The following is a 21761-nucleotide window of genomic DNA, read 5'->3' as shown; positions in this document are numbered from 1 at the left end:
CTGCCTTTAACCTAATAGCCTTTGACTAGCTTTTCACTTTCACTTTCCACTTTCCTGCATTGAGAAGGAAATGGCAACCCACTCCAGTGTTCTTGCCTGGAGAATCCCAGGGACGGGGGAGCCTGGTGGGCTGCCGTCTATGGGGTGACACAGAGTTGGACACAACTAAAGTGACTTAGCAGCAGCAGCTTTCTCTAATCTAAATAGTTCTTTAGCCAATGAAGAACTGGCACTGGCAATGACTGAAGTCATTAAATGTAGGTTGACTCTCAGCACTGAAAAAGAGTAATGAATAGAAGATTATACTCAAGAAAGATCTAGAAAAACATGAAAAATAATCTGAAGGTTGTTACCAGTGTCCTTCTTAGGGCTAAGCACTTTATGAATAGAGTATCATTTAATTTTCTTAACTCTGGTGGCAGAAAGAAATAAATTCATTCTGTAAATGGCATTCCAAACCGTGGAGGACCCAGTTGTTGCTGTTTGGTCACTAAGTCCTGTTCAACTCTTTGTGACCCCACAAACTATAGCCCTCCAGGCTCCTCTGTTCATGGGATTTCCCAGGCAAGAAAAGTGAAGTGAGTTGCCATTTCCTTCTCCAAGGAATGTCCCTCACCCAAGGATCGAACCCATGTCTCCTGCATTGGCAGATGGATTCTTTACCACTGAGCCATCAGGAAAGCCAGAGGACCTGCTAAATGACCTCAAATCAAACAGTTGATAAGCAAAACCTTTCATCTTTGACTCTATGTCTCATGTAGGATTTGCCATCAGACTTGTACCTAGAGAATTATGTGGTGAAGATTATTTCTAGCTCCTTGCTTCAGAGACAGCCCCTGTACTAAACCAATAAATGTCATTAAAAATTGCACTTAACAGTTTTCATTTTTTTCCCTTCTGTGAAGATACTACCAAGGTTCAGTAGAAATTAGATTAAGACAAGTAGCTTCATCTCTACATCTCTTTTTCAGAACAAAGCAGAACACAAACACTGGCAGGAAATGGAGTTGTCTATGCCCTTATCCTGGTCTTGCTGCTCCATTAAATGACATGTTGAAAGAGAATTCAATATTTTAATTGCATTTGGTGTTAATTAGACCCTTATAAATGTAGGTGAGATTACACATTTTCATTGTGTTCTTTTTCTTTTCTCATTAGTTATCCCTAATTTCCATGATTGTTAACATAACATTGATATGTTCAGGAGGTGCCAGAAAAGATTATGTGTCATGCTGTGATTCATTAAAGCCAGAGAAATGACTGCTTCATTTTTCAACTTTTTAACAGATAGTTCATTTTATAATATTGAAAGATAAATTTTTGCAGTTCAGACTTTTCTATTAATACTTTTTCTTTGAAAAATAGGTTTTTTTGACCATGTCTATCTCTAAGGGGGGAATTTAAGAGATTTCCTTAAGACTCTGAAATTGCTAGTCTTTTCAAGTTTGGGTTTTTTTTTTAAGGTGACTTTAGTACCCTCTTACAGAAAAAGCCTATTTTAAAAATTTTACAGATTTCTTGATTATGCTTCTATTTTTTCTATGAGAACTTCAAGACTTTTTTCCATTTCTCAGATGTATGTTAATTGCTGAAAATAAGGTCACCCAATTTTGTGGTTTGCTATCATATGGTATGATAAGGACAAGAACACAAAACAAAAAATCAATATGGCCTTTTAAAAAATATACTCTTTTTTAAAGAACAATATAGAATTTATTGAAGTTACTATATTATAACAAAGTCAGATCACTCATTAATTTAAATAAAAATACATGATCCCCATCCTACAAAGAGATAATTCTAACTTGAAGGTGAATCTCAGCAACTAAATAGCAGTAGCAACAGCAGTCAGTAAGTATCTCCTTGGAAACTATGTGCCTAATATCATATTATACCAAAGATAAGGTTGCTGACCTCACAGAATATATGAGTTATTAGTAATCAATCAATAGCCTAGTGATTGTCATAAAATATTGAGGAACACTGGAAAACTAACAAATTTCTATGCACATTGTTTATCTTGCCCTTCTGAGAGACTTGGAGAACTAGATGAGATTAGTTGGGAAAAGGGGTCTCATTTTTCCCAGAAAATCTTCAGAATCCAACATAGTTCTGGGCTAATCAGAGACTAAAGAAACTGTATAAGAAGTAGGTTTGGAAGTCAGGCAGTCTTATTTTAAAATTAGCATATTTTAGTCAAAAGTATGCAATTCATGATTAGCAGTCGGTTAGGAATTCCTGTAATGTCCTCTGATGCCAAATGATCACTAACATCCTATTTACTACTATGATGATTCCTTAAAAAGAGGTAGAAGGCATATAGACATTTGACGGCTATAAAATAAATTGTAATCCAATGCCTATGATCTCTAAAAGTAAATCTTTTCTTCTTAAATATAAGAACTCACTGAATCAAATGAATGCTACTTAAAACAAATGTGGTATACATAAAACTGAGGTAAGATGCCTCTTACAAGGGCTCCCCTTGTGGCTCAGCTGGTAAATAATCCACCTGCAATGCAGGAGACCCCAGTTCGATTCTTGGGTTGGGAAGATCCCATGGAGAAGGAAATGGCAACCCACTCCAGTATTCTTGCTTGGAAAATTCTATGGATAAAGGGGAATGGTGGGCTATAGTCCAAAGAGTCACAAAGAGTCGGACATGACTGAGTGACTTCACTTTCACTTTCACCTGAAATTTACACAGTATCTTAGGTTCAATTAGGAAAAAAAAAAAAAATTCAACTAGCAACAAACAAAATTTCTCTATGGGCTTCCTTTGTGGCTTAGCTAGTAAAGAATCTGCCTGCAATGTGGGAGACCTGGTTTGACCCCTGGGTTGGGAAGATCCCCTGGAGAAGGGAAAGGCTACCCACTCCAGTATTCTGGCCCGGAGAATTCCATGGCCTTCATATTCCATGGGGTCGCAAAGAGTCAGACATGATTAAGCAATTTTCACTCACTCACTCAAGATACCTCTAATTACATAGGAAATTTATAGAAGGATTGATTATTTAAAGAGAAGACTCATTTTTCCAGTAGCACCACTGAAGAATGACATCTTCCTGAACCTGGGCCATCTTCTCCAATGAATACTGGTTACAACCAACCAATTTCCATTATGGTTTGAAAGGCTGCTACAAACCACTGAAATTCCTCCTTGAATAGGGAGCAACTCCTATTATGCTATTAATAGATTCCTTTGCCCTGGTGTCCTGTGGGTTTATATCAATATGATCTCTGCTGCCAATAACTATTCCTCATCCTCCATATGACAAAAGATTCAAATTATAGCTCAGATTCACATTAGCTAACATTTCAGTAATCATATCAATTTCTTTTTCACCAACAGATTTCTTAATTTTATCAATATAGTTAGCTTCTTTGTGACTAAACACTCTGTAGGCTCTATTTTGCAAAACAATTTTTGTCTTTCTTCAGTACCAGCTGTGCCCCAAACCTTTAAGCCATTAGCTCTAACAGTTTGGCATGCTGTTATTCCAACTCCTCCACTAGCCCCATGAACCAGAACACTTTCTCTAGCTTGCACATGGGCACTGAGGAGCAGAGCTCAAAAAAGCAGCAAAATATGGGATACCAATGGCAGCCTTGTTTAAAACTCATTTTTCTGGCAGTTTGTAAACAGTGTAATCTGATGCCAGAGCATAATCTGCAGAGTCCTCAGAGATCATGCTGGTAGTGAACATTCTGTCACCTTTCTAAGAGCAAATTAAACAAAGATCTTGGTGGTAAGGAACTAGAAATCAGTCTGGGATGCCATCAGGTCTAACCCTGGCACATCTCCACCCCATCTCGGTGGTAGAACCAGGACGGACAAGTAAGGCGCCTGCGTCAGTAAGGGACACACTAAGTCCAACCAGGGAAGGAAAGCGTCAGTGGAAATTCTGTCTACATCCCCATCTAGAATGCGGGGGATGCCTCTGGTGGAAAGAAGCCATGGCTTTGGATGCTGCTTTTTTTCTCTCTTATAGATGGGAGCTAGCAGTTCCAAACCCACTCCTTTAAAATGTAATTTAAAAAACAGCTGGGACAAGTTTGATCCCCAGAGTTTAAAAAGGCATACCTGATTTTCTTCTGTGATACTGAATGACCACAGTATCCTTTGGAAGATGGGGAATGCTGGCCAGTTGAAGTCTCTCAATTACGATATTGTTTTACAACTAGATTGGTTCCATAGAAAACAAGAGAAATGGGTAGAAGTGATAAATGTGTTGCTCTTCTTCTCTCTGCAAGACACATGCCAGGCTTGTGTCCTAAGGATGCATATTTGGGTGTGAAATCTTCAGTTGCCTCCTGTTCTCTTACTTCACCCCTGTATCAGGGGCTCTCAGCTGAACAGGCTGAGAATCAGGGCACCCTTTCAGGAGGGGTTGCCTCAATCTCGGTAAAAATTCACACAGTACCAATTGTGGTCAATACTATTAAGAGGATCCAAAAAGTACATAGAAGACTTTACAGGACTAACTTTACCTTATGAGCTTACTTGGAGAGATATAATGTATGTCTTGGGACAGACACTGATTCCTGACTCAAAAACTTGAGTTTTGGGGGAGGCTACTACCTTCAGAGATGAATGGTTTGAGTTTGAGACAAGGGGAAAGAGCAAACACGAACTAGCCCTTCTTCCTTCTGGGAGCCAAACAGTTCCCATAACACAGCCACTTTGCTGGATGTATTCTTGTAGGACTCAAGTGAGCACATGCTAGGACTTTATATTAAGTTGGCTGACATAGAAGAGGGAGAGAAGGAAACTTCTGACAAACTCCTAGTATAGACTACAAGAGGCTCTCCACAAGTTTACTGACATTGATCTCAAAATTACAGAGGGAGAAATGATCTTAAAAGATAGATTTCTCTCTTAGTCAACTCCAGATATCTGCCCTAAGTTACAAAAACAGTCGTATGGACCAAATCAGTCTTTAGATAATCTGTTGAAACTGGCTCAGATGGTATATTATGGTAGAGAATATGAGGAGGGAAATAATAGGAAGAAAGAACCAGGAAAAAGACTGAAGCCCCAACAATGGCTGATAGACATGCTCTGAAACAGCCTGAGAAAAATGCCCAGAGGAACCCAGGTGAAAAGGGATGGATTTGTTATTTCTGTGGAAAGGAAGGGCATCTCAAGTGGGATTGCCCTCAGGCATCTAAGCGACCCCCAGCTCCAGGTCCAGTCTGCAAAGGATCTTACTGGAGAAGAGACTATCCTCTGAGGTGTAGGCCCCAGGGGTCAGACTCTCAAGACAATCAGAACTGAAGGTGTCCAGGGGTCCCCACACAAGCGCCTGTTCTAATTACACCCGAGGAACCCCAGGTATTAATAACTATGGAGGGCTAATCAGCCAATTACTTTTGAACACTGGGGCAAATTTCTCCCTGTTTGCTAAAGCCCCTGGTCTGCTTTCCTCCCTATCCACTACCATAATGGGACTGTCTGGATGAGCCAAACATTATTATGTCAGTCATCATTTAAGCTACAACTGGGACTCTGTGCTGTTTTCTCATGAGTTTCTAATCGTGCCAGAGTCTCCCTCACCCTTTCTGGGGAGGGATATACTGAACAAGGTCCAGGCCTCTATTTTTATGAATATGGAACCCACTTTTTCATGGAACAAACTGTAAATCCTAGAATGTGGACTGATGAAAAACTTTGGGTCGGGCACAAAATGCTGTTCCTATCTTTATCAAGCTCAATGACCCTCACCTATTTTCACTTCAAAAGCAGTATCCACTAAAGCCAGAGGTTAATGAATGGGCAAAATCTTACTGTACTGACTTCTCATGATGTAAGTGAGATCTTAAACTCTATAAAGTTCAGAGCAACAATGTTCCACATTTAAAGTTGCTGTACCTTGAGGGGTGTCAAAAGCTCTAGGAATAGAATATCACTTCCACTGTTCCTGGAGATCCCAATCTTCAGAAAAAGTTGAAAAGGCTAATGGCATTATTAAAAGACACCTGTGTAAGCTAACTCAGGAAACACAAGACAGCTGGTTTACATTCTACCCATAGCTTTAATGAGGGCTCAAACTGCCCCTAAGAAGAAGGGACTGTCTCTCTGACAGACTGTTTTTGTGCACAGATATTCTCATAGATCCTGAAGCCTTAAAATTAAGTATGTGACTCAGCTTTTAGCTTTTCATCAGACATTACCAGGAGATTAACTCCTGAACCAGCCTTTGAGTCAAACAAGCTGGTGTTTGAGCCAGGAACTGAGATGGGCCTGAGAATCTATGTGGGCTTGCTTCTGCTGACTCCAAAAGTCCTGAGTCTGCCATTTGACCCTCAAGACAATGCCTTCCTGTCCTGGGCTCATTCCTATACTTCATTCCACAATTGGCCTAATTACTGGGTCTGAGGAGCACTCCCCTCCTCATCAGTTGAAGACTTCCCATGGTGGGCTTCCCAACTTTAAGGAAAGGACTTTCAACTCTGTGATGACATCTAACAATCCTAAGATGGATTGATGTAACTATGGACAATAATGTGACTTTGAATTTTGGTTTTAACTTGGTTTAATGACTATTTCTCCTTACATCTGTAACTGTTGAATGGGGTTTGTTCTAACCGTCTGAAAGCTTTAAGTTACAAATGGTTGTCCAGGCTCCTACGAGTGCCACAACTTCCTCTAACTATTATTTGGATCAAAGACCCTCTGAGGGTTAGGAGAATATGTTGTCTCAACAATTTAGGGACCACACCTCTCAACAGAAAGTAGTTATGGAGCAAAATCGACACCCCTTTCCCTTGGCAACACAATTCTCCTAAAAGAAAAGGAGGAAATGAGAGAGTCAATTCCTAGACAGGTTGATAAGAAGTCCAGTATCCCCGAGGAGGAGAAGGGAATGTGGGGCTCTCGAAGCAGAGATATGGATCTGGAATTCTCAAGGAGGAGGAAAGGACAAACATCTCTTTTTTCTCTACATTCCTTAGTCTTAGTCACATAAAATGTGTTTTTTTTTTTTCTTTAAGCCTGGAACTGATGATTACACAACAAACAACTCAGTTTAAACTCTGTACTAGGGATTATATAACAGCAATGTATCCTGCTTGAGGACAGTTTCTCCTTCCTGAAAGTGAAGTTGCTCAGTCGTGTCCGACTCTTTGCGACACCATGGGCTGTAGCCTACCAGGCCTCTCCATCCATGGAATTTTCCAGGCGAGAGCACTAGAATGGGTTGCCATTTCCTTCTCCAGGATATCTTACCGACCCAGGGATTGAACCCAGGTCTCCTGCATTGCAGGCAGATGCTTTACCTTCTGAACCAGCAGGGAAGCCTGGTGAAAACCTTCTGGCTAATTCTGTTATCTTAAAATCTAAATTATGGGAGTGGGTTTAGTAAGATCTTTACAACCTTGAGACATTCTTTGATTTATTGTAATAACTAATTAAAGTATATAGCTCCCTTGCTAACACTAGCAAGGGGGGCATTCTCCATCCCCTTCTGATGTCTATATCAGAAGTTTTCTCTGTCCCATTTCTTACTTTAATAAAACTCTGCTACACAAAAGCTCTTGAGTGATCAAGCCTGGTCCCTGGTCCCAAAGGTAAATCTTCTTTGGAGATCATGAATCCAACATAGTTCACCAAGCTATCATCAGCAAGGCTTTTGCCTGTGCTCATGTGTCTTGCAAGGGCTTAGCTGTCTGTTTCTGGCCCGTAAATATGATTACACAATTTTAAGGTCCAAATTTTATCTCTCTGTCTTACAGTTTTGAATTTTGAAACCAAGAACCGGATAATCTCATATTATTTTTCAAACCACCTTGCATTGTCTTCACTAATCCTATCTTTGAGACCCAACCTACCATGTTTGATTACTGGCATTCCTCAAAGCCACCAATAACCTGGTGTCCCATCTTCCCAAAATAAGCTTTCCTGCTAAATATCATTAAAAAACCTACATGGCTTTGTTTCACTAAGAATTAAAGTTAGGTAATTCCTTATTATTAACTATAACTATCAGATCAGATCAGTTGCTCAGTCGTGTCCGACTCTTTGCGACCCCATGAATCTCAACACACCAGGCCTCCCTGTCCATCACCAACTCCCGGAGTTCACTCAGACTCACATCCATCGAGTCAGTGATACCATCCAGCCATCTCATCCTCTGTCGTTCCCTTCTCCTCCTGCCCCCAATCCCTCCCAGCATCAAAGTCTTTTCCAATGAGTCAACTCGTCGCATGAGGTGGCCAAAGTACTGGAGTTTCAGCTTTAGCATCATTCCTTCCAAAGAAATCCAAGGGCTGATCTCCTTCAGAATGGACTGGTTGGATCTCCTTGCAGTCCAAGGGACTCTCAAGAGTCTTCTCCAACACCACAGTTCAAAAGCATCAATTCTTTGGCGCTCAGCCTTCTTCACAGTGAGAAAGATATAAGCTCCTCCAGTTTGGCCAGAATTATTTTGTATCTTATAAGAAAAATAGCTTGAATTACCAGAAAGATGAATAACTTTCTCCTTTTTTGCTTTTATGAATTTAGAGCTTTTAAAACATTTAAAACTTTATTTTTCAAATTATATCTCTAGATAGAATCAAAATTGAGATCAAGAAATAGAACATTATCAGCCCCACATTCCCCTACTTCCTACCTCCAAGCCAAAAATAATAACTGTTCTGATTAGTTTTTCCTATTTTTGGAGATTATATAAATGGACTTAAATAAAGTGTGTGTGTGTGTGAGTGTATGTGTGTGTTTTGTATGAATTCATTTGCTCATATGTATTAATGATGTACTGTTGCTGGACACTGAAATAGTTTGCAGATTTTTGATATTGAAAAGAATTAACATATCTATAAATAGTGGATTTTTTTTTTTTTACATATCTCTTATGAACATCTGTATGCAGTTTTACTGGGCAAAATCTTAGAAGGTGAAATAATTAATAGAGGATATATTTATGTTCACACATAGTGAAGTGAAGTGAAGTTAAAGTCACTCAGTCTTGTCTGACTCTGACCCCATGAACTGTAGCATGTCAAGCTCCTCTATCCATGGAATTCTCCAGGCAAGAATACTGGAGTGGGTGGCCATTTACCTCTCCAGGTGGTCGTCCCAACCCAGGGTTCGAACCTGTGGCTCCTGCATTGCAGGTGAATTCTTAACCATTTGAGCCACCAGGGTAGATGATGTCAAACCATTTTCCAAAATACTGTATTAACTTATATATCATCAGCAATATTTGAGAATTCTAGATGTTTTGAAATTTGGTTTTGTCTTTTTTATTTTAGCTATCCTGATGAGCAAGTGGTGATTTCTTTTTTTTTTTCTTTTCTTTTTTTTAATTTTATTTTATTTTTAAACTTTACATAATTGTATTAGTTTTGCCAAATATCAAAATGAATCTGCAACAGGTATACATGTGTTCCCCATCCTGAACCCACCTCCCTCCTCCCTCCCCATTCCATCCCTTTGGGTCGGTTTCATACTGTTTATTCTATAATTCCCTAGTGGTTAATAAAATCGGATGCCTCTTTATACACTTTTTGCTGATTTTTTGTCTTTATCCAGTGTCTATTCCAGTCTGATTCCTATCTTTTTTGTCTTGAGCTCTTTGTTTTGCTTTCACTCATCCATTTGATATTTACTTGTAGCCGGAGATCCAACCAGTCCATTCCGAAGGAGATCAGCCCTTGGATTTCTTTGGAAGGAATGATGCTAAAGCTGAAACTCCAGTACTTTGGCCACCTCATGTGAAGAGTTGACTCATTGGAAAACTCTGATGCTGGGAGGGATTGGGGGCAGGAAGAGGTGGGGGTGATCGAGGATGAGATGGCTGGATGGCATCAGTGACTCGATGGAAGTGAGTCTGAGTGAACTCTGGGAGTTGGTGATGGACAGGGAGGCCTGGCGTGCTGTAAGTCATGGGGTCGCAAAGAGTCAGACACTACTGAACTGAACTGAATTCTCAGATATACAGTGATTTATATACTAACCAATGTACACTATATTCTCTTTATGTACATAGTCTTGCTCCAGGCCTGCTGGTTTGCATTAATGTAAATTCATCAGAATTACTAGGGAGAGTCATCCATTCTTTGTGACTTATTTGAAAATAAATTTTCCTCATAATATATTTTATGGAGATCTAGTACTTTACCCTTCTTATTGGCAGTACTAATAGGTAATTCAAAATTAAAGTGTATTAGAGTGGTATGAATAAAAACATTTTTTAAAGCTAATTTTTGCTAAGATTGGTGTTACAGGTCAGCTGTATCAGGTCAGTACAACACAAAATCAAATGGAGGTTTAAAAAATTTCAGGACAATATGACAAAAGTAACACTTATTAGTCTGAATTATCATTGAAATTATATTTTCAATGCAGTCCTCACTTTCAGGAGAATTATGATTGAGTGTCAGTATTCCTACCAGGTGGTGGAAGATATGGTCCTTGAAACATAATATAGGAATGTATACATAACCATCACTGCTCAACAACATATAAAATTTGCTATGAGAAAATGCAAGCTTGATTCAAAAGGTAATATTCTGCACCCATATCTTGGATTGTTAGACGTTTAATCATCTGAAATACATTTCTAATGTCACTAAAGTGTGATCAGACTTTAAAATAGATGGGCCATCAACTAATTTAGGAAAGGCAAATGGCCTGGCAATTCACCAAACATACTATTTTTCTTCATATACATGCCTTTTACAACACATAAAAAGACCTCAAACATTTTATTTTAAGGAAATTTCAAATTATGAGAGCTATTTTACTCTACTTTTAAGGACTCAAACCTTTCTCATTCTTAAAACATTTATAACCTGAAAAAAAAAATCCTCCCATTCCTATTTTAAGCAATAAAAAGTCAATTCTTAATTAAGCTAAATTTAAACCAACAAGTGTAAATTGAGTTATTATTATGTGAATAAGATGATTTTAGATCTCTCTTCTGGACAATAAAAAGACATTTTTTTTGAAGAGAAGGGAAAGAGGAAAAGAGTAAAATTTATATATAATTTTTAATACAGAATTATTTTATCTGGACAATCCATTTGTGGCTACAAAGATCAATGTGGCCTTGTTCATTTATATTACTAGCAGCAAAACTATAATTTTGTACTTGTTCAGACCAGAGGGCACAAATGTTATACATCAGAAACTGGTGATAGTATTTCATTCATATCTTTCAACTTGTACAGGGGGAAAAAGCAGGTTTCCAATGTATAGACTCTTAGAGTAGTTAGTTTGGATGTACCCCACAGAATTCCAATATAGACATAAGATCTCTTCTAATTATACATAAGATACAATAATATAAAAACAGTTACAGGGAGAGATGACCAAAAATAAAAGTGAAATAGCTCAAGAAAATCACAGAAAACATTAGCATGCCACATATGTATAATGTTTATATTCTAAAATTGCTAATGATAAACCCAACATTTGACTTTGAGACTGTAGCTGATAAATCAACAGGAAAACATTATTAACTGCGGTGCAATCCATTACCATATAACAAAAATACACCAGTTAGGAAAAAATAGAAAAAAAATAATTGTCTTGATATTTGGTTTCTCCAGAGCAGTTAAATCAATGAAAAACTATGACAGACACATAATGTTGATACAGATATCACTAAATCTAAGCTCCAATTTTGGCAAGAATGGGAATTACCAGAGAAATGGTATGTTATGTCACTCTCAGGACTGTAATCAAGCCCAAGAGAGTTTAATTAAAACATTTTTCCTATCTGAAAATAAATAATGCATTCAAGTATTACACAGAAAGCCTTAATTAAACATGTTAAAAAGCATATATACATGTAAAAATAATACAATTTCAAACAACAATTTAAGACATTAAGCACAGTGTTCCTATAATGTCATTAAGTTTATGAGAAAGCATGATACCTACTTAGATAAAATTTGAATTCTAGGAGAGAAAACAAGCACATAGATATAGGATAACAATATAATGTCTAAATTATATAAACATATAGTTATGTATATTAATATATAGAGAGAAATTCAGCTATAGGGTTATATACCAAGAAGGCAATGAGTTTTCAGGCACCTATGTGCCTTTGCTCAAGGGTCAAACCATAGAAGGTTAGAAGGTATGGTAATCATGAAGGAAACCAGTGGTTAGTAAGATCTCCTGAGAAATTCCACTCTCTTGAAACAATGAATAGTGTTTGTATAATGCTGGGTTTTCCAGTGCTGGCAAACAGGAATCCAAATTCTATTTCATGGGACCTTAATTTGGACTGGTACTTGTTTACATCTCTATTATAGAGAGCAACTAGGGATAATATTGTCATAAAATATTCAATCAGCTTCGCAATCTATAAATGTTTCTTTGGATTTCAGAATTAAGTAATCTAGTCTATTTGACTTTTAAAATGTAGTTCTCAAATATAACAATTCTCTTAAGATACTTGGCTATTTTTTTTCCCCTGTGCCATTGTTTTCCTGAGGTAAATAACATACAAAGCATCGAAATCAGTTAAACACGTTTAAGGGCACCTAGTACTAAAGGCGATGGCACCCCACTCCAGTACTCGTGCCTGGAAAATCCCATGGATGGAGGAGGCTGGTGGGCTGTAGTCCATGGGGTCTCGAAGAGTCGGACATGACTTCACTTTCACTTTTCACTTTCATGCATTGGAGAAGGAAATGGCAACCCACTCCTGTGTTCTTGCCTGGAGAATCCCAAGGACGGGGGAGCCTGGTGGGCTGCCGTCTATGGGGTCGCACAGAGTCGGACACGACTGAAGCGACTTAGCAGCAGCAGCAGCAGCAGCAGTACTAAAGAAGAATTTGCATAAGAGAAGACAACCATGGCCCGAAGTGATAAAGTGCAATGTTCTATAGAGTTAAGGGCAGACCTGGGACTGAATCCAAGTGATCTGAGTCCAGTTCAAGTACTTCTACCCAGAAAGTGGCAAAGTACTGTTTCTAGGCCAGACTAGCTTCACTAGCTGCACATGTTGGGCAGGTTACATATTATGTCTATGGCTCAGTAGTCTTATCTGTGAATTGAAAAGAATAATAGTAGCTACCTCATGAGCTTTCTGAGGGGAATACCTGAGTTAATTTCTGACAAGTGTCTAGAGTGCTTAGCATAGGGTAAGCATGGGGTAATGGTTTATTATTAGTACCATTTTTGACATAAGCCAGTAAAACATGCTACACAGGGGTAATACACATGAAACCCTCATGGGTGTGCTGGAATTGTTATCTGTCATATCCCAATAAGCAGGCAGAGGCCTAGGGACCAGGATCCCTCAGAGACTTTTATTTGGTCTAGAAGCAGATTATATTGCTCTCTGCATTGCTGATCTTGCATATGTCTATACTTTTTGCCGTTAAGGAAATCTGCATTCTCTAATCATGGCTGTGGGCTTCCCTGGTGGCTCAGTGGTAAAGAATCTGCCTACCAATGCAGGAGATTTGGGGGTTCAATCCCTGGGTTGTGAAGATCCCCTGGAGAAGGAACTGGTGGATCAGAATTTTGGGGGGCCTTTTTAAACATCAGATCAGATCAGATCAGATCAGTTGCTCAGTCGTAGCTGACTCTTTGCGACCCCATGAATAGCAGCACGCCAGGCCTCCCTGTCCATCACCAACTCCTGGAGTTCACTCAGACTCACGTCCACTGAGTCACTGATGCCATCCACCCATCTCAACCTCTGTTGTCCCCTTCTCCTCCTGCCCCCAATCCCTCCCAGCATCAGAGTCTTTTCCAATGAGTCAACTCTTCCCAAGAGGTGGCCAAAGTACTGGAGTTTCAGCTTTAGCATCATTCCTTCCAAAGAAATCCCAGGGCTGATCTCCTTCAGAGTGGACTGGTTGGATCTCCTTGCAGTCCAAGGGACTCTCAAGAGTCTTCTCCAACACCACAGTTCAAAAGCATCAATTCTTCGGCGCTCAGCTTTCTTCACAGTCCAACTCTCTCATCCATACATGACCACAGGAAAAACCATAGCCTTGACTAGATGGACCTTTGTTGGCAAAGTAATATCTCTGCTTTTCAATATGCTATCTAGGTTAGTCATAACTTTCCTTCCAAGGAGTAAGTGTCTTTCAATTTCATGGCTGCAATCACCATCTGCAGTGATTTGGGAGCCCAGAAAAATAAAGTCTGACCCTGTTTCCACTGTTTCCCCATCTATTTCCCATGAAGTGATGGGACCAGATGCCATGATCTTCGTTTTCTGAATGTTGAGCTTTAAGCCAACTTTTTCACTCTTCACTTTCTTTTTTTTTTTACTTATTTTATTTTATTTTTAAACCTGAAACACTGTATTAGTTTTGCCAAACATCAAAACGAATCCGCCACAGGTATACATGTGCTCCCCATCCTGAACCCTCCTCCCTCCTCCCTCCCCATACCATCCCTCTGGGTTGTCCCAGGGCACCAGCCCCAAGCATCCAGTATCGTGCATTGAACCTGGACTGGCAACTCGTTTCATACATGATATTACACATGTTTCAATGACATTCTCCCAAATCTTCCCTCCCTCTCCCTCTCCAACAGAGTCCATAAGACTGTTCTATACATCAGTGTCTTTTTGCTGTCTCGTACACAGGGTTATTGTTACCATCTTTCTAAATTCCATATATATGCATTAGTATACTGTATTGGTGTTTTTCTTTCTGGCTTACTTCACTCTGTATAATAGGCTCCAGTTTCATCCACCTCATTAGAACTGATTCAAATGTGTTCTTTTTAATGGCTGAGTACTACTCCATTGTGTATATATACCACAGCTTGCTTATCCATTCATCTGCTGATGGACATCTCGGTTGCTTCCATGTCCTGGCTATTATAAACAGTGCTGCGATGAACATTGGGGTACACGTGTCTCTTTCCCTTCTGGTTTCCTCAGTGTGTATGCCCAGCAGTGGGATTGCTGGATCATAAGGCAGTTCTATTCCAGCTTTTTAAGGAATCTCCACACTGTTCTCCATAGTGGCTGTACTAGTTTGCATTCCTACCAACAGTGTAAGAGGGTTCCTTTTTCTCCGCACCCTCTCCAGCATTTATTACTTGTAGACTTTTGGATCACAGCCGTTCTGACTGGTGTGAAATGGTATCTCATAGTGGTTTTGATTTGCATTTCTCTGATAATGAGTGATGTTGAGCATCTTTTCATGTGTTTGTTAGGCACCTGTATGTCTTCTTTGGAGAAATGTCTGTTTAGTTCTTTGGCCCATTTTTTATTGGGTCATTTATTTTTCTGGAGTTGAGCTGTAGGAGTTGCTTGTATATTTTTGAGCTTAGTTGTTTGTCAGTTGCTTCATTTGCTATTATATTCTCCCATTCTGAAGGCTGCCTTTTCACCTTGCTAATAGTTTCCTTTGATGTGCAGAAGCTTTGAAGTTTAATTAGGTCCCATTTATTTATTTTTGCTTTTATTTCCAATATTCTGGGAGGTGGTTCATAGAGGATCCTGCTGTGATGTATGTCAGAGAGTGTTTTGCCTATGTTCTCTAGGAGTTTTATAGTTTCTGGTCTTACGTTTAGATCTTTAATCCATTTTGAGTTTATTTTTGTGTATGGTGTTAGTAAGTGTTCTAGTTTCATTCTTTTACAAGTGGTTGACCAGATTTCCCAGAACCACTTGTTAAAGAGATTGTCTTTAATCCATTGTATATTCTTGCCTCCTTTGTCAAAGATAAGGTGTCCATATGTGCGTGGATTTATCTCTGGGCTTTCTATTTTGTTCCATTGATCTATATTTCTGTCTTTGTGCCAGTACCATACTGTCTTGATAACTGTGGCTTTGTAGTAGAGCCTGAAGTCAGGTAGGTTGACTCCTCCAGTTCCATTCTTCTTTCTCAGGATCGCTTTGGCTATTCGAGGTTTTTTGTATTTCCATACAAATTGGGAAATTATTTGTTCTAGCTCTGTGAAGAATACTGTTGGTAGCTTGATAGGGATTGAATTGAATCTATAAATTGCTTTGGGTAGTATACTCATTTTCACTATATTGATTCTTCCAATCCATGAACATGGTATATTTCTCCATCTCTTAGTGTCCTCTTTGATTTCTTTCACCAGTGTTTTATAGTTTTCTATATATAGGTCTTTAGTTTCTTTAGGTAGATAAATTCCTAAGTATTTTATTCTTTCCGTTGCAATGGTGAATGGAATTGTTTCCTTAATTTCTCTTTCTGTTTTCTCATTATTAGTGTATAGGAATGCAAGGGATTTCTGGGTGTTGATTTTATATCCTGCAACTTTACTATAATCATTGATTAGTTAATTTTCTGGTGGAGTCTTTAGGGTTTTCTATGTAGAGGATCATGTCATCTGCAAACAGTGAGAGTTTTACTTCTTTTCCAATTTGGATTCCTTTTATTTCTTTTTCTGCTCTGATTGCTGTGGCCAAAACTTCCAAAACTATGTTGAATAGTAATGGTGAAAGTTGGGCACCCTTGTCTTGTTCCTGACTTTAGAGGAAATGCTTTCAATTTTTCACCATTGAGGATAATGTTTGCTGTGGGTTTGTCATATATAGCTTTTATTATGTTGAGGTATGTTCCTTCTATTCCTGCTTTCTGGAGAGTTTTTATCATAAATGGATGTTGAATTTTGTCAAAGGCTTTCTCTGCATCTATTGAGATAATCATATGGTTTTTATTTTTCAATTTGTTAATGTGGTGTATTACATTGATTGATTTGCAGATATTGAAGAATACTTGCATCCCTGGGATAAAGCCCACTTGGTCATGGTGTATGATCTTCTTAATGTGTTGTTGGATTCTGATTGCTAGAATTTTGTTAAGGATTTTTGCATCTGTGTTCATCAGTGATATTGGCCTGTAGTTTTCTTTTTTTGTGGGATCTTTGTCAGGTTTTGGTATTAGGGTGATGGTGGCCTCATAGAATGAGTTTGGAAGTTTATCTTCCTCTGCAATTTTCTGGAAGAGTTTGAGCAGGATAGGTGTTAGCTCCTCTCTAAATTTTTGGTAGAATTCAGCTGTGAAGCCGTCTGGACCTGGGCTTTTGTGTGCTGGAAGATTTTTGATTACAGTTTCAATTTCCGTGCTTGTGATGGGTCTGTTAAGATTTTCTATTTCTTCCTGGTCCAGTTTTGGAAAGTTGTACTTTTCTAAGAATTTGTCCATTTCTTCCTCATTGTCCATCTTATTGGCATATAATTGTTGATAGTAGTCTCTTATGATCCTCTGTATTTCTGTGTTGTCTGCTGTGATCTCTCCATTTTCATTTCTAATTTTATTGATTTGATTTTTCTCCCTTTGTTTCTTGATGAGTCTGGCTAATGGTTTGTCAATTTTATTTATCCTTTCAAAGAACCAGCTTTTGGCTTTGTTGATTTTTGCTATGGTCTCTTTTGTTTCTTTTGCATTTATTTCTGCTCTAAGTTTTAAGATTTCTTTCCTTCTACTAACCCTGGGGTTCTTCATTTCTTCCTTTTCTAGTTGCTTTAGGTGTAGAGTTAAGTTATTTATTTGACTTTTTTCTTGTTTCTTGAGGGATGCCTGTATTGCTATGAACTTTCCCCTTAGGACTGCTTTTACAGTGTCCCACAGGTTTTGGGTTGTTGTGTTTTCATTTTCATTCGTTTCTATGCAAATTTTGATTTCTTTTTTGATTTCTTCTGTGATTGTTGGTTATTCAGCAGCGTGTTGTTCAGCCTCCATATGTTGAAATCACTTTCATCAAGAGGCTTTTGAGTTCCTCTTCACTTTCTGCCATAAGGGTGGTGTCATCTGCATATCTGAGGTTATTGATATTTCTCCTGGCAATCTTGATTTCAGCTTGTGTTTCTTCCAGTCCAGTGTTTCTCATGATGTACTCTGCATGTAAGTTAAATAAACAGGGTGACAATATACAGCCTTGACGAACTCCTTTTCCTATTTGGAACCAGTCTGTTGTTCCATGTCCTGTTCTAACTGTTGCTTCCTGACCTGCATACAAATTTCTCAAGAGGCAGATGAGGTGGTCTGGTATTCCCATCTCTTTCAGAACTTTTCCACAGTTTATTGTGATCCACACAGTCAAAGGCTTTAGCATAGTCAATAAAGCAAAAATAGATGTTTTTCTAGAACTCTCTTGCTTTTTCCATGATCCAGCGGATGTTGGCAATTTGATCTCTGGTTCTTCTGCCTCTTCTAAAACCAGCTTGAACATCTGGAAGTTCATGGTTCACATATTGCTGAAGCCTGGCTTGGAGAATTTTGAGCATTACTTTACTAGCGTGTGAGATGAGTGCAATTGTGCAGTAGTTTGAGCATTCTAAGATAGATTTTGACATGCTCTCTTTGAAGACTGAGAAAGGATGATATAGACCCACAGTGAGCATCCTGCCAAACGGTTGTTGCTGATACTGATGATCACTGATGATGTGTGAGGAATGAAATATTTTTAAAAACCACAGTTTATAGCCAAGAAAAATGAATATACTAACACATATTTTTTTCTAAATTTATATTTGAGATTTACATTTAGATCAACATAAGAGGAATGGATAGCAATGAAGGGTAGTAGCTTTGAAAATAAAAGCTTTCATATTCTATTACTATTGGTGATGCACCCTGCCCCAGCTTTAAGATTTTCTTTTACTGTGATAAAATATACATCACATAAAATTTATGATTGTAAGCATTTTTTAGTGTAAAATTCAATAACATTAAGTACATTTATGTTGTTCTGCTACCATCACCACCACCACCACCATGTCTAGAACTTTTTCATCATCCTGAATTGAAACTCTGTAATCACTAAAAAATAAGTCTCTAGTACCCCCTTCTCATAAATCCTGGAAACCACGACTCTATTTTCCTTTTTTATGAACTCCAGGAGCCTGCTGCTGCTGCTGCTGCTAAGTCGCTTCAGTTGTGTCCAACTCCGTGCAACCCCAGAGATGGCAGCCCACCAGGCTCCCCTGTCCCTGGGATTCTCCAAGAACACTGGAGTGGGTTGCCATTTCCTTCTCCAATGCATGAAAGTGAAAAGTGAAAATGAAGTTGCTTAGTCGTGTCCAACTCCTAGCGACCCCATGGACTACAGCCTACCAGGCTCCTCCGTCCATGGGATTTGCCAGACAAGAGTACTGGAGTGGGTTGCCATTGCCTTCTCCTCCAGGAGCCTAATACAAGTGAAATTATATAGTATCTTTTCTTCTGTGTTGGGCTTATTTCACTTAACATCTTCAGGGTGTAGCATATGCTATAATTCCGTCTTTTTTAAGCCAGATAATTTTCCAACATACCACATTGTGTTTATACACTTAACCATTAATGGGTATATAGATTGTTTCCACCTTTAAGCTATTATGAATAATGCTGCTACGAATACTGATGTACAAATTCCTGTTTGAGTTCCTGCTTTCAATTTTCTTGTGTATGTGGGGTGATACATTTAATGCACATTAATTCTTACATTAAAGACTGAAGACCCATGGGCAGAGGAGTGTGATGGATTACAGTCCATGGGATTGCAAAAGTCAAACATGACTGAGAGACTAACACTTTAACTTCCACAGTGGATATTGAATTTGCTTTCAGTGATTATTCCTTCTTTCCTTATTTAGGATATGACAGTTTATTTTGCATCTAAAACACTTAGCAAATATGTGCAGTTGGAATAGTTTTGAACTGTCAGAGGATTTCAAATTCTGGTCTTTTTTTGGTCTGGTGCTTCTGGCTTAATGTTAAAATCATTAAGAGAGGATATTGTACCATGTTGCATGTTCATATATTAAAAATGCTTTGCAAAATCAGAGTTTTTATAGTACTCCATTTAAAGTTGTGGTGCTATTTTTAATACAATTGTTAAAACTCATCAATGTAAATATCAGGAACTTTGTTTCTTATATTTTTATATCAGAATCATTCCCTTTATATTGATTTATGCAAATATATCAGTGACATTGTCTCTGATGTGTACTGCGAGTTTGTAGAAATGCAAAATGTTTTCAAGAACTGATAGAAAGACAACAGAAAACAGTCTACAAAAGGATTCAATAAAACCAATTTGTGTTAAAAAAATTAAAAAATAAATAAAGACTGAAGAGAAAAAATACAATTTTATTTCCTTCTCCTTCTCCATTTCTTTGCAATTGAAATTGGTGTGATCAATTAAAATCAATTTGGTAGAATCAGTTGTGATAGAGATACCATTATTAAACTATAATAAAAGTAGCAGATAGTCCATAATTAATTCTTTTGCTCTGTTTCCTTTGACATAATCCAAGAGTTACTTTAACACGTTGTGAACATTTGAATTATTGAGCCAGAATCCAAATGTCTACATGTGTCCATAAATAATAGACTTAATAATTACTTGTTTTTTTGTTCTGGTTTATTAGAATGTTAACTTTATAAGGGCAAAGGGACAGTCTGTTTTTCTTGCCTCTGTATTTCCAGCACACACCAGGTACACGATGTATATTTTCTAAAAAGAATTTTAATTAATTTGTCTGTAAGCAAATAAGATATGCCATTTCAGAGCACACATATATCTACATATACAACTTTCTTTCTTATATCACTTACATTTGATAATTAATTTCAATAATGTTCTCACTGTGTTGCCTTTCTCTTAACATATTTTTAGTAATGATTTTAATCCTTTGTCCATATTTGAAATTAGTAAGTATAGTTTTAGACTTGATATTTCAGTCATATTTTTTAGTCAATCCATAATATGGTTCCTCTTTCTCTTCCTGTACATAATACAATTTTTAAAATTTATTATTTATCTTTATCCATTTCATAAGCAACTAAAACAAATTAAGTTGCATGTATGGTACATGAATCTAACATTACCAAATATTATACAATAAGTGGTAAAAAGTATTTTTCACAATCGTAGGCTACTTCCCTATATTTTTAAATCATCTTTCTGCCAAGATCAGGGCTTGGCTGGCCCTGATCCAGGGTTATTTCTAGTAACATTTTTCTGCTGCTCTAAGTATGAATTGAAAACTGCTCAAGTTACTTTCATTCCAATTAAATTTGGAAAGGAGAAACTTCCAGTGTTCAAGGCTAAAGGCAGCATCTGCAAATATTTCACCACTGAAGATTTATTACCCTCATCACTTCCTAAGGTCCTGTCCTCCTATCACTGTTCCACTAACACACTCTGTACTTTGTTTCTTCTGGGTTTGGCTTTGTGTTTCTTCAGCTTAAACTATCCTACTCATTTGTTTCACTTTGAAAAAGTCTAATGACTCTGTATTTGTGTGTGTTCAGTCATGTCCAACTCTGTGTGACCCCATAGACTCTAGCCCACCAGGCTCCTCTGTCAATGGGATTTTCCAGGCAAAAATACTGGAATGGTTCATCATTTCCTTCTCTAAAATGTACCCTTGTCCCTAGCCTGAATAATCCACTGATCAATTGAAAAAAAGGAATGTCCTACAGAATTCTTGGTAGTCCTAAAGAAACAATCAATTACATCCCTGTTTACATCATCAAAAGATGTCCATGAGTTCTCTCTATTTCTTCTCTCACCACCCAGATATTTATTCCTACGTAACTCTTCACACACCCTAATGTGACTCAGTTTCTCATTTCACCTTTTCCACCACCACCATTTTACCAGGATTCCATGGAATTGATTGTCCATCATCATCAATGTTCTCTAAATATTCAACTTCCTTCTCCATATTACTATTACTTTTTGATTCCTGCCACCCTGTCCATCTCCTCTACATAAGATACTGCTTTCCAAGACTGTCTCAAAAAGTGACTCCCATTCTGGACATAACACAATGCCTAGAGGTAGATAAGTGGCAGGTAGCCTTCTGTCT

The 21761-nt window shown here is 38.1% G+C and overlaps 1 protein-coding gene and 1 pseudogene across 1 annotated transcript in view; both read right to left on the bottom strand.

Moving 5' to 3' along the window:
* PCDH15 (protocadherin related 15) overlaps positions 1–21761 on the bottom strand; it is a 1798632-nt gene that overhangs the window by 93651 nt on the left and 1683220 nt on the right. The gene's annotated exons all lie outside the window — the stretch shown is intronic.
* On the bottom strand, positions 3011–21617 carry LOC112581609 (annotated as a pseudogene).

Source organism: Bubalus bubalis, chromosome 23 (assembly GCF_019923935.1).
Source record: "Bubalus bubalis isolate 160015118507 breed Murrah chromosome 23, NDDB_SH_1, whole genome shotgun sequence".
NCBI lineage: Eukaryota > Metazoa > Chordata > Mammalia > Artiodactyla > Bovidae > Bubalus > Bubalus bubalis.
This window is presented reverse-complemented; position numbering and strand designations above follow the sequence as displayed.